Consider the following 13,055-nt stretch of genomic DNA (forward strand, 5'->3'; position numbering starts at 1 on the left):
TGGCTTAAGATTTGAGACAATCATTCAATGATTTGGTCAGCTTGCAAAGGTGAATTGGATAGGTTTTCTTATGTAAAAACTGGCAATAAAGGGCTGCAATTAACATGGCAACGCTGGTGGCATCAGCAAGCGATTCCACTCTTGCAGGTTTACAATAGTCCCCCCTTGTCTATAGTTCCAGTTATTTCAGTTACCTGCTTGGTAATGACACTCTGGGAATATTAAGTGGAAATTTCTGGAAATAAATAATTTATAAGTTTAAATTGTGAGCCGTTCTGAGTAGTGTGATGAGCTCTCGAATTGTACTGCTCTGTCCACCCTGGGATCTGACTCATGACTCATCCCTTTGTCCACACTCTACATGCTCCCTGCCAATTAGCCTTTTAGTAGCCACCTTTTTTTTGCTTGGTTTTTAAAAATTTTTTATTGAATTTATTGGAGTGACATTGGTTAATAAAGTTATACAGGTTTAAAGTGGATAAATCTGTAATACTAGAGGCACGGTGCATGGATTTGTGCACTGGTGGGGTCCCTCAGCCTGGCCTGTGGGGATCTGGCCGAAACCAGCAGTCCAACATCCCTCAAGGGATGTAGTAGTGAGCAAAGCGACAGGGAGGAGCCTGCTCATCCCAGTCCTGCTGTGCCTGCTGCTGCCGCCACTTGGTAGGCTTGCTGCCGTTCCTCTGTGGTCTCCGGATGTCGTCCTAGGGCAATACCAGCATGCCCATGACCAAGAAGCTGCTGTGGGCTTCCGCCCAGTCGGTCCCGATCCTGGTCCGGTCCGGATGGGGGAGGGACATGCAGGGGGAGTGTCCGCCGGAGAGGCTCACGCTGTTGCTGCAGCTGCGCTCCCCAGCCATGAGCCCTGCGCCTGGCACCCATTGGTCAGCTGAGCCCACTGTGCATTGAGCATCTGCCCCCTGGTGGTCAGTGCGTGTCATAGCGACTGGTTGAACAGTTGAATGGTCGCTTAGGCTTTTATATATAGACTAGAGGCCCGGGACACGAAATTCGTGCATGGAGCAGGAGGTCCTTTAGCCCAGCCTGCACCCTCTCCAATCTGGGACTGCTTGGGGGATGTCCAGCTGCCAGTTTAAACCCTCTCGCAACTTGGGACTGCTGGCTCCTAACTGCTTGCCTGCCTGCCTGATCGCCCCTAACCATTCTGCTTGCTGGCTTGATGCCTGTAACTGCTCCCCTGCAGGCCTGATCGCTCCCAACTGCCCTCCCCTGCTGGCCTGATTGCCCCTTACCGCCTCTGCCTCGGCCCCGCCACCATGGCTTTGTCCAGAAGGATGTCTGGAAAGTCTCCCAGTCTAATTAGCATATTACCCTTTTATTAGTATAGATTGTTATAATTTTTCTATTTCATTATGAGTTATTGTTGTTAATTTCTTATTATGCCTAATTTATAAATTAAACTTTGTTATAGATATGTATTCATAGAAAAAAAAACATAGTATATTTAGGGTTTGCTACTATCATTAGTTTCAGGCATCTACTGGGGGTCTTGGAACATATCCCCTGGGACTAAGGGTAGGAGGACTATTTTATATTTAAAAAGAAAGTCATGGGCACTCAGCAAAAAATTCCAGGGTAAGCTACATAGTAGCAAAAATGCAATAAAAGGCTTACTTTTAAGAAGAAACTATCAACACGGATGCTAGAACAAACGGTCAAGGCTTGATATTAGGATTATTTTGGAAAGTCTTGCCTTCCATGATAACCACAAAGCTTCTTTAAAATTAATTTGAGCCCAGTTCTTTTCTGCATGGACTGTTATTATGAGCAGGGCTCTGTGACAGCTGGTATTTTGTAGCTAAGCCTAGTTCCAACGTTATTATATGAAATGTCAGTGGTAAGAAACAGAAATTTATATTCATGCTAAGATGCTAGCCAGGACTTGAAGTTAAAAGACTCTTGCCATTTGGGAAATGGTCCTTCAGCAGATACCTGCCAAGGAGAGCTTTTCCCATTAAGTAATGATGACTTGGCAGCACCTGCCTTTTGCGAAAGGAAAATGTGGTAGAAATAAAGTAGCCGCAGGAAGCCTAAAGCTGGTTTTGTTTTGAGAGGTGAGTACAAGTTGTGCAGTTACGGTTTTATATATTTCTTGCTTTCACCTGTGTTTTGAAACATTGTATGATTGTATGACGGCTTTAAACTTCCTGTTTTAAACCTTTTGCTTTCCCATCATTGGTCAGAGAACACGATGTAGAAAAAAAGGTCAAATAATTCATTCTTAGAGGACACATGTTCAAAGTTCTTACCCCTCTGAGCCTCAGTGTGCTCATCTGTTAGTTAGGAATAATGGTAAGACCAACTTCCCAGGTAGTAAATGAGATAATATTTATACAAAATTAGATCACAAACTTCAAAGATTGCGTAATAATAATTATTGATTACATCATTAGCAGATCTGGATCTTAAAAAGCAAGGTCTCTATAAAGCAATGGAATATTTAAGGGCATAAAGAATTTCGAAGTGAAGCATTCCTTCACTGGGAATGCTCCTCACAGAATGAGAAATGTTTGTGTGTATAGTGTCCTGCATTTGTTGGTCAGACTTTGCAAAGATCCCAGGAACAATCCGGAGCTGAAGGGCCTCATCCCAGAACACAGCTCCTCTCCCCTTAGTCTTGTTTACCAACATCATGTGTTGATCCTCTGGGTATATGCAATTGCTGTCCAGGCTCCACTTCAATCTTTCATTTTGTTTTCTCTTTTTAGAGAAGATGAAATACATTGAAGAAAAGGCTTGATCCAGATGGACTGACACTCTTTCCTTCTTTTTTTATATTTGTAATTCCTAGAATGTCTTGGGAATTGGTCACCCGTTTCTGCAGCTGGACTAGTTCATCAATACGCATACAGTGGCACTGATCACTATATTGTGAAATGGTGCCTCCTCAAGGGCCTTTGGAGACACCTCTGATAAGGGGCCTCTTCATCTGGAGGAGCCGTCCTGTGGAGTCACCCCTCCAGTTTTAGCCGCATGGACAGTTAAGAGCTTTGTAATCTCTTACAAAGAGATGGCTAGTGATCTTAACATCTTTGACACGTAGGTTCTTATGAAAAAGGTGTGACCATTATCTTTACTGAGTGTGGCTTTATCACTGCTGGAGTGACTTCCACCTTTCCCATGGGCATTTGTAAGTTCTGCTGCGAAGTCAGCTTATGCCAGGCAGTCTGGCTGCGTTCAAGAGCCCCCACTGCCAGGTGAATGGCTGCGAAAACTATTGACATTATTTTTGATGACTGTGAAAAGCATATTTCCGTCTTTCCTTCCTGTTTTAAACTTCCTTGCATATGTAAGTAAAGCACTGTATGATGCTCAGTTGGTATTTCTTAATTCATCTCCAGCTATCCTGCAGTTCTTGTATTCTGCTCACCCTACTGGCTTTTGTGGGCAACGTTTATGTTAGGTCCTTCGATTTTCCAGCCTTTTCTTGGGTCATTACAAACGTCAAATTGATTTACCCAAGTGGCCCTGATTAATGAACTCTGTAAACTAAGACACTTTTTAAACAATGTTGTCTAAGAAAGCCTTTTCATTTTGCAAAAATTACTCTGAATCCACGCAACCCTAAAGTCACTGCACTGAGTCAACGGAACACAAAACTATTAAGCCTACTAAGGATTCACCACTTACATCACAGTAATAATGAGTAACAAACATCAATAGGGTCAATAGCTACCAGCGTGGGTACCATTTGTCTCATATTTCCTGAGTTATTCTTTTTAATTTTTTTTCTTTTACCAAAGAATACTTTTTTTTGGGGGGGGGGAAAGCTCTGTTCTTTACTTTTACTTTCTTTTTAAAAAAAATTTATTGTTGAAAGTATCACATATGTTCCCCTTTTCCCCCCCATTGACCCGCTCTATCCTACCCTCACCCCCACCCCAGGCCCTCACCACCCCACTGAGTCTGTGGGTTATGTATATATGCATACAAGTTCTTTGGTTGATTACCTCCCACCCACATACCTTCCCTCCGAGATTCTGCACTCTGTTCCATGCTTCCATGTCTCTGGATCCACTCTGTTCATCAGTTTATTTTGTTACTTAGATTCCACACATGAGTGAGATCATGTGATACTTGTTTTTCTCTGACTGACTTATTTCACTAAGCATGATATTTTCCAGGTCCCCCCATGCTGTCTCAAAGGGTAAGGGATTCTTCTTTTTTATATTTTATTGATTTTTTTTTTTTTTTTTTTTACAGAGAGGAAGAGAGAGGGATAGAGAGTTAGAAACATTGATGAGAGAGAAACATCAATCAGCTGCCTCTTGCACTCCCCCTACTGGGGATGTGCCCACGAACCAAGGTACATGCCCTTGACCAGAATTGAACCTGGGACCCTTCAGTCCGCAGGCCGACGCTCTATCCACCGAGCAAAACTGGTTAGGGCTGAGAGTCTTCTTTTTTACTGCTGCATAGTATTCCATGGTATAAATATACTACAGCTTTTTGTCCACTCATCTACTGATGGGCACTTGGGCTATTTCCAGATCTTAGCTATTGTAAATTGTGCTGCTATGAACATAGGAGTGCATACATTTTTTTCTGACTGGTGTTTCAGGTTTCTTAGAATATATTCCTAGAAGTGGGATCATTGGTTCAAATGGCAGTCCCATATTTAATTTTTTGAGGAAACTCCATACTGTTGTCCACAGTGGCTGGACCAGTCTGCATTCCCACCAGCAGTGTATGAGGGTTCCCTTTTCTCCACATCCTCACCAGCACTTGTCATTTGTTGATTTGTTGATGGTAGCCATTCTGACAGGTGATACCTCATTATCATTTTAATTTGCATCTCTCTGATGATCAGTGACTTTGAGCATTTTTTCATATGTCTCTTGGCTTTCTGTATGTCTGATTTAGAGAAGTGTCTATGTAGGTCCTTTGCCCATTTTTAAAATGGGATTGTCTTCCTTTTGTTCAGTAGTATGAGTTCCTTATATATTTTGGATATTGACCCTTTGCCAGATGTATCATTGCCAAATATGTTCTCCCACACAATGGGCTCCCTTTTCATTTTGTTGATGGTTTCTTTTGCTATGCAGAAGCTTTTTATTTTGATGTCGTCTCATTTGTGTATTTTCTCCTTAGTTTCTATTGCCCTAGGACAGTGATGGCGAACCTATGACACGCGTGTCAGAGGTGACACACGAACTCATTTTTTGGGTTGATTTTTCTTTGTTAAATGGCATTTAAATATATAAAATAAATTTCAAAGATATAAGTCTTTGTTTTACTATGGTTGCAAATATCAAAAAATTTCTATATGTGACACAGCACCAGAGTTAAGTTAGGGTTTTTCAAAATGCTGACACGCTGAGCTCAAAAGGTTCGCCATCACTGCCCTAGGAGATGTATTCGTAAACATTGCTATGAGAGGTGTCTGAGATTTTGCTGTTTATAGTTTCTTCTATGATTTTTATGATTTCCCGACTTACATTTAGGTCATTTTTTTCCATTTTGAGTTTATCCTTGTTTATGGTGTAAGTTGGTGGTCTAGTTTCATATTTTTTTTGCATGTGTCTGTCCAATTTTCCCAGCACCATTTATTGAAGAGACTGTCTTGACTCCATTGCCTACTCTTGCCTCCTTTCTGATTTATTCTTTTAATATTTGTTGAAAAAGTATATAAAAGTTCTTTTAACCATCACTGGCCAAATGCAAAAGACTGTACATAGATAGATACTCCAGCTGCGGTAGATGATTCCTCAACAAGGACATAAATGACAACTAATTACAAGTGACATAAAGAATTGGGAAGTTATATGGAGATCTAGAAAACCACCATCTCACAAAAGGCTTTCTTTATTCTCACCAAAACCCTCATACACCATTTATAGAAAAGGAACGGGCTTCAGGACGGCCATACAGAAATAACAGATTATTACTGAGGAAGTCAGTCCTGACGGGAAACACACGCTTTCTGTTTAGGCCGTTTGGGTAGGTTCTGTGCTCTCGGGGCTGCACGCACTGTTTGGAGCAGAAGGGAAGTTGTTGTTCTGAGTTTTGTAAAAGTCAGATGTAGTCATGCCCAGGGTGGGGGAGTCTAGTGCTCCCGCAGCCTCACATTTTGGAATATGTGAAGGAGCAAAGGAAGTTTTGCCAAGACTGGCTGTCCTTTCAGACGCTCCCTTCACCGCGTTCCAGAGCAGAGAGAGTGTGCGGGGTGGATACCGACCACCGTGCAGATGCTCCGGATCCCACGGCGACATACTGTGCGTCAGCAGGACGGCCGGTTCCAGCACCACTTTATTTGTATCCCATTCTGAGTTCTTAGGTAGTTTGGGGACTTTTGGTTCTGCAAGAACAGGTTTTATTCAGAGTATTATATAAAATATTAAAACTTTCCTCCTGCAATGAATGCTAGTTGAAATACTTTCTGTAATTGCCTAAATTACTCCCTGGCTATAATTTAAGCGAATTTGGAAGCTGTCTGTTACCTCTGTCAGGCCCTAGGAGATTATTTAGTACTCCAAGTTTTTATTGAGTGACCAAAGGAACACTAATATTTGGGTAAGTCCTTGGGCAAACATATTAAAGATTAATAAGTCTGGGGAGCTGAAAGATGCCTCAGTTCTATCCAGAGAAGAGCTCAGGCACTAGAAGAATCAGAGTTGGTAGCGGTGCAAACAGACTTCTGGCAAATGAGCAGATATTAGTTAGGACATACCATGGCTGGACTGCAATATTATGTCTCTCGCCACCTTTAGAAACACTGGTACAAGAAAGGGAGGACGTGCCTAAGGACTTCCACGGTGTGAATTGAGCTGCTCTATTCGCTGGAAAATGTGGCCTGTGGGTAGGCGAACCTTTTGAGCTCAGCGTGTCAGCATTTTGAAAAAACCTAACTTAACTCTGGTGCCATGTCACATATAGAAATTTTTTGATATTTGCAACCGTAGTGAAACAAAGACTTATATTTTTGATATTTATTTTATATATTTAAATGCCATTTAACAAAGAAAAATCAACCAAAAAAATGAGTTCGTGTGTCACCTCTGACACGCGTGTCATAGGTTCGCCATCACTGGTCTAGACAGTGGTTGGCAAACTGCGGCTCGCGAGCCACATGCGGCTCTTTGGCCCCTTGAGTGTGGCTCTTCCACAAAATACCGCGTGCAGGCGCGCATGTACAGTGCGATTGAAACTTCGTGGCCCATGCGCAGAAGTCCGTATTTTGTGGAAGAGCCACACTCAAGGGGCCAAAGAGGCGCATGTGGCTCGCGAGCCGCAGTTTGCTGACCACTGGTCTAGGAGGGGAGTTTACATGTTGGGATAAGAAATTACCCAAACTATAAATTCACAATGTAATCGATATTGTGCAATTAGAACACTTTATTCACCCAGAAAATTAGGGTCCAATGAGTGACGCTTCTAGCATAATCACAAGAATTCTCAAACTTCCTGGACTAAATATTAGCTGGGCCCTTTCCTGGGGGAATTGCCATGCGGGTGGAGAAGCAGCCATGAGCCCACATCAGGCCTTCCCTGAGTATCTTCCTTCAATGTTTGCTGGAGGCTGCTATATGCCAGGCCCCAGGCAAGATGCACGGGGAACCAGGATGAGTGATAGCGTGGCCTGGAGTCGCTCACAAACGAGGAGGGAGACAGATGTGTTCATAAACTAATGATGAGAAACTGATAAATCCTGCAATAAGGGCATCTCCTTACCTGGAAAGTACTCATTTTTAGTGGCAGCTGCATCACGTTTATGGATCAGACTTGGTGTATTGTCAATAAAGTTCACAGGTCTATCCCCCCTCTGTTTTGGCCTCCTTTGCAGCTGGGGTTTTTTTGGAATGTGCTCATTCACATGATGATTCAGTCATGCCTTAAAAGAGTTGCAGTCAGAAATATTTCACCTTCACAGAGCTAGAAGCAGGGTAGGTCCACTCCGAAGGCTTTCACCCCCAGCCCCGTAGGATTGTCTCACATTCACAGGGGCACGCTGTGAACTCCCGAGGAGAGGCTGGGTCATCAGGGAGGGCACACATCCCCCCAGGTGCGTGGCTCGGGCTCAGGCTCTGCACCGTACTCCATTCGATCTGTGTTCTTGGAGCTGTCAGAGAGGGAAGCTGGCGGGTGAGGGACTGCATTCTTCTGGTGGGAAGAACTTGGCCAAAGCTCTGTCCCAAATATAATTTTATTATTATTTTTAAATGTTATTTTATTGTTTAAATTATTACAGATAGTAGTACATATGTCTCCCTTTTATCCCCATTGACCTTTCCCTGGCCTCCCCTACTCCCCGGCACATGCCCTCTCCCCACTCTGCCAGTGTCTTGCATCCATTGGTTCTGCTTATATGCATGCATACAAGTCCTTCGGTTGATCTCTTACCTCCCTCACCTTCCCCCCCAACCCTCCCCAGCCTTCCCACTATAGTTTGACAGTCTGTCCAAATATCATTTTAGAGAGACTGCTTAAACATTAACTAGAGCTTTACTTGGTGACCCAGTCATCTTAATATTCATTAGCGGCCTGTGTAAATGTTTTAGTGATAATTAAGATTTGAAAACATGAACATGTAGTCTTATAAAAGTTGCAAGGCCTCAGATAATTCGGAGGTGCCACTGCAAGGTTTAGATAGTTTAGAAAATCACTAGATTTTCAAGGTGAGCCAGATTTTAAATATAAACCCTAGTTGCATTTGAAACTATTTCAAAATTAAATTTTTACCAAAGCTGAGTGGATTTAAACATACAAGTGTACATTATGAGAAGAAAATAAGCTATGGAATGATGAAATGGGAATCTTACTTGCACTGACTAAAATTTGAGGGTTGAAATTCATTTTTCTAGGGTTTTTCCTGGTAGAAACGAACACCAGGGAAAGTGGCTATATTTTAAATACAATGTCCTGCTCCACACTCACAAGTTATTTACTTAAGCATAGGAAAACCATCTTTCTGGCCATATTTTGATGCTTAGGTTTAATATTTTGAAAAATAACCTCAATAAGCCTTTTGAAAAGATATCCAGAGGGGAGAACTCATTCTGAATTCTGAAATACCAACTCTTGCTCCTGTTCACTGGAGTAATTGGTATCTGGATTAGTGATTCTCAAAGTGTGATCCCTGGACCAGCAACTTTCATGTTGCACAGGAACATGTCACAAATGCAGATCCTCAGGTCTGCTGAATGGGGAGCTAGCAGAATGGGATTGAGCACCCCATGTTTTAACAAGCCCTTCACTTAATTCTGATGCTCGCTAAGTTTGAGAACCACCGAGCTAGACTGCTTCAAGCTTTGTAGAATTATTCAATACCATGTGGCCAAATCCTGATGAAACAGAATGAGAAGCCTCTACTTCCACCCGGACAGGTGGTCAGAGAACTATCCACAGAGGAAATGTGTGCCTGGCAAGGAGAAACCTCGGTGCTGTTTTATTCCCCCACTCAGATAAAAGAATGCGTTATTTTCTTCTTCTCTACAAAACCCAACTAGATTTCCTGGGATGCCTAGAACTTATATTGATAGAACATTGCTTCGCTCACTAGTTTAGTTAAACTGTGCTCTAAAATGGAGGAATGCTCCTAAGAAAAGACTCCTGAAGATGAAAAATTTCTTACTCATTGAAATGCTGCATGAAATAGCATAGTGAACCAAATTGTGTAGCTGGAAGGAGCCTGTAGAAGTTCTTTTATTTTATCAGCCTCAAAAAAAATATATTCCTCAAATAGGTCAGAGTTTTCTCTGATCTTAAAATCTCCAAAGATAATCACAATCAATCATAATCTTTCTGTTACTAAAGTGGAAGTTTAATAGCCATAAATGTCAGAAAATGCATTTTTACCTTTCCTATGCTATTTACCATATTAGGATCACATGGCAATTCAAATATTGCCTAAGACCGTCCTTCACAGTTGCAGTTCTGACACATCCGTTGACAAATTCTGATGTTCCACACGCTCATAGCTGAGCCACAGCTTCAGAGCAGGTTACCTCCGGGGCTGATGAAGAGGGAGAAGTGACCCTGCCCAATCAATAGAGACTCACTCCTCTGATCCAGGATATCCCTGCAGTTGGGTCCTTAGCGCACGCACGCGCATGTGTGTGTGTGTGTGTGTGTGTGTGTGTGTGTGTGTGTAAGGAGGCAGTGCTTCCTCTCTAAAGCTAGTGGGAGTCAATCATAAAGCCTGCAAATATTCATGACGGAGTAAAATGAGTAAATGAGGGACTAAAGTGAGTAAAATGAAGTGATTTCACATTTTAGCCACTGTCTTAAAACAATTCAATGAACCATTTAAAAAGGCTTAAACTTTTAAAATATAGATACAATGTCAAATGATAATCAAATGGATAGAAGTATCACTGTATTACTTAAGGATTATTTTTGTCCTAAATGGCAGAGGCATGCCAACTCAAGAATTATTATTGCACACGCACATGCACACGCACACACACAAACTATAGTCATGTGATAAAAATAATGGTATGTTTTATAATAATTGGTTAAGATTTATTGTTTTTGCTATCAGGGAGCTTCTGAGAATGTTTTTCTTTCCCATTTTTAGCTGTAATTATACTTCAGATGCTATAAAATATAGGATTTGTCTGCTGTCTGGGGCAGTGTCCAGCCAAGCAAACCATTCTCACACTGTTGGAAGATTCTTCCTTGCTCTGAGTCGAGATAGTCCTTGTGCACTGTCTCCAGGGCAACAGAAATCTGTCATAGTGAGAGGCCGACAATGAATCCATGGGGCGTGATGTGAAGGTAGAAAGAAAATATTATTTCCATTTTATAGCCAAGGGAACAGACAGAAAAAAGCACCACGAAAGAATGGATGGGATTCAACTTATAAAGATTTAAATTTCCACACTAAAAGTAGACAGGGTTTCCAAATCAGTGTCTCCTAACAGCATCGTTTTTAGTCTGCTAACCCGAGAAAAAGGCAAAATATGCTCTCTAGACCAGTGTTGTCCAGGAGAAATATAATGCGAGATATACATGTACTTTAAATGTTCTAGAAATCACATTTAAAAGATAAAAAGATCAGATTAAAAGGTGCCATTAATTTTAATAATATATTTTATTTAACTCAATATGTGCAAGAATTATGATTTCACCATTTACACTAATAAAAGAGAAACATGCAAATTGGTCATCACTCTGCTATGCCCACCAGCCAATCAGGATGAGTATGCAAATTAACCCAAACAAAGATGGTGGGTTAATTTGCATATGCAGGCATGGAGCGAAGATTGAAGGCTCTGGCCCGAGCGAAGACTGAAGACTGAAGAGACTTGGCTTCTCTGCTGCGGCCAGAGTGAAGGTCTGGGTCCCGGGTGCCTGAGGAAAACTGGTGCCGGCAGCCAGGGGAAGGAAGGCCTATTGCATGAATCTCTTCATGCAACAGGCCTCTAGTGTCATTATAAAAATGAATAGAATATTTTATATTCTTTAAAAAATATTGTCTTTAAAATCATAGCACACCTCAATTCAAGCTTGTCACATTTCAAGTGTTAGTAGCCACATGTAGCTTGTGGCTACCATCCTGAAAAGCACAGTCCAGACCTTTTCCTGCCCTAACAGACCTCTCCAACTCCCTTTCCCCACCAAAAATGCAAAATGTGTTTGTAGATGTTGAATTTCCTTGCTCTGGAAGTGTTCGAGCAGAGGCTGGGTGACCACTGCTTGGTGGGAAGATTGTGAGTAGAGACCATCGGATGAGTATTTGGACAAGAAAAGCCTTAAAATCCCTTGCAACCCCAAAGTTCTGAGATGCTTTGAAATTGAGAAGTGAGACATGGAATTATGAGTTTGGAAAGAACTTCCTTCTGTATAATCCATTATATCTCCTGATTTGTAATTTACATCTTCTCTGCTTCTAATAAGAATAAAATGACATCTGTAGGGTGCTCTATAGTTTATAAACCACTCCCATAAACATTAAGTTAGGTTAGTCACTTACTTCTTCACTCATTCAGAAAGGCATGCCGAGTCCCTGCAGTGTATGAGTCTACACGCCAGGAGCTGGGATGCACTGACCGCAGCGGAGGGACAGGCATGAGCCCTGGGCTCACCGAGTATTCAAGCTGTCTTATTGTTCTTACTCTTCTTTACCTCCGATTTCTGGAATCCCTCTTCTTCTTGTTTTACTTCAGTCACCAGGAGCCACAAACCTGGTAGGAAAACAGGGGTCTAACTATTTCCTGATATGAACTATCAATCCATCTCTAAAGGGCAGTTTTCAGGGCTGAGAAAACTGGAGTTGGGGCTCGCTGCTTCTCTGGTGTGATTAGGGCATTAGAAATAAAGATCTGTTTTCAGTGTTGAAGAGAAGCAAAATCTGCTGCCGTTCAGCTACATGTACCTGGACTTGTAATATGTATTAAAAACTCCTTTGCTGTCAGCCAACTTCTAGGTAAACACTTAATCTCCTTTGACTCTCTGCTGTACCTTTTTGTGCTCTATCCAAAATTCTGAACGAAATAAAGCTTTTGAGCCACAGGTCATCAGTTATGATGTTCCTGCTTTAGAGAAAGGAAGAATACAGTCACTGGGGGTCAGAAAACTGGTGCTTGTCCAGGTAGAAAACAATGAGGATTTATGACCAAGAAAAACCACTTACAGAAGTAGTAGAGGCCTGATGCACAAAATTCGTGCAAGAGTAGGCCTTCCTTCCCCCAGCTGCCAGCACCGGCTTCCCTCTGGCACCCAGGACCCAGGATTACCTCCGGGACCTGGGCTTCCTCTGGAAGGTCGTCCAGAAGGACGTCCGGTCTAATTAGCATTTTATGCTTTTATTATTATAGATTTTAGAGATTTGATTATGATTCTTCCTAGTAAATTTGAAAATACTCCAGTCATTCTGACTAGTTCAAGTGTCCCAAACTATTTTGTGAATTTAGTTTCTAAATTCTATTGTATTCAACTTTTCTGGAATGTGCTCTAACAGCTTCATGTTACCACCAGAGAGCAGCAGAGATTTGTAGGTAGTTAATGATACCCTCAATACCAAAAACCCAGGAAGCTTAGCCACTTGATTTGATGCCATTGCAGTTATTAAATTACTGAGAGAAAAAAGAGGC

At 41.9% G+C, this 13,055-nt stretch overlaps 1 pseudogene; it reads right to left on the minus strand.

The window, feature by feature from the left end:
- Positions 1-581: 581 nt before the first annotated feature.
- LOC102425788 overlaps positions 582-13,055 on the minus strand; it is a 41,802-nt pseudogene continuing 29,328 nt past the window's right edge.

This window comes from Myotis lucifugus, unplaced genomic scaffold, assembly GCF_000147115.1.
Source record: "Myotis lucifugus unplaced genomic scaffold, Myoluc2.0 scaffold_231, whole genome shotgun sequence".
Taxonomy (NCBI): Eukaryota; Metazoa; Chordata; class Mammalia; order Chiroptera; family Vespertilionidae; genus Myotis; species Myotis lucifugus.